Source organism: Haliaeetus leucocephalus, unplaced genomic scaffold (assembly GCF_000737465.1).
Source record: "Haliaeetus leucocephalus isolate CR32 unplaced genomic scaffold, Haliaeetus_leucocephalus-4.0 Scaffold1000, whole genome shotgun sequence".
NCBI lineage: Eukaryota > Metazoa > Chordata > Aves > Accipitriformes > Accipitridae > Haliaeetus > Haliaeetus leucocephalus.
This window is the reverse complement of record NW_010973436.1, coordinates 715,008-715,414: the sequence shown is the minus strand read 5'-3', so window position 1 is coordinate 715,414 and position 407 is coordinate 715,008. Positions and strand designations below refer to the sequence as shown.

Genomic DNA, 407 nt, shown 5'->3' with positions numbered 1-407 from the left:
ATCACCGCGCCGCCGTCGGGGCCCCGCCGGTAGCCGCGCTCCTCCTCGCCCAGCTCCACGTCGGGAAGGCTCTTGAGGTTGCTCCCCAGCATCCCCGCGCTGCAACCATTTAACCCGCCGGGCGCTGCTGCTGCTGCTGCGGCACCGAGGACACACCGGGCGAGACAGAGAGAGAAGCGCCGTCAGCGCCCGCCCCACCGGCGCGGGGCGGAGCGGCGCGGGACGGGGAGGAGATGGTGGGGAGGGTGGGAGGGGAGCGGAGCGGAGCGGCGGAACCCCCCCTCCCTGCTCCGCCGCCGGCGGGACACTGCGAACCAGCGGAATGTCAGGGGCAAACAAAAAGGGCCCGCCCTCCTCCGCGCCCGGCTGGCGCGGGCAGGGGGCGGGGCGCGGGGCGCGCGCCCGCG

At 76.4% G+C, this 407-nt stretch overlaps 1 protein-coding gene across 2 annotated transcripts in view; it reads right to left on the bottom strand.

The window, feature by feature from the left end:
• Positions 1–407, bottom strand: part of NAV1 (neuron navigator 1) — a 60,616-nt gene that overhangs the window by 56,992 nt on the left and 3,217 nt on the right. The window lies entirely within an intron of this gene.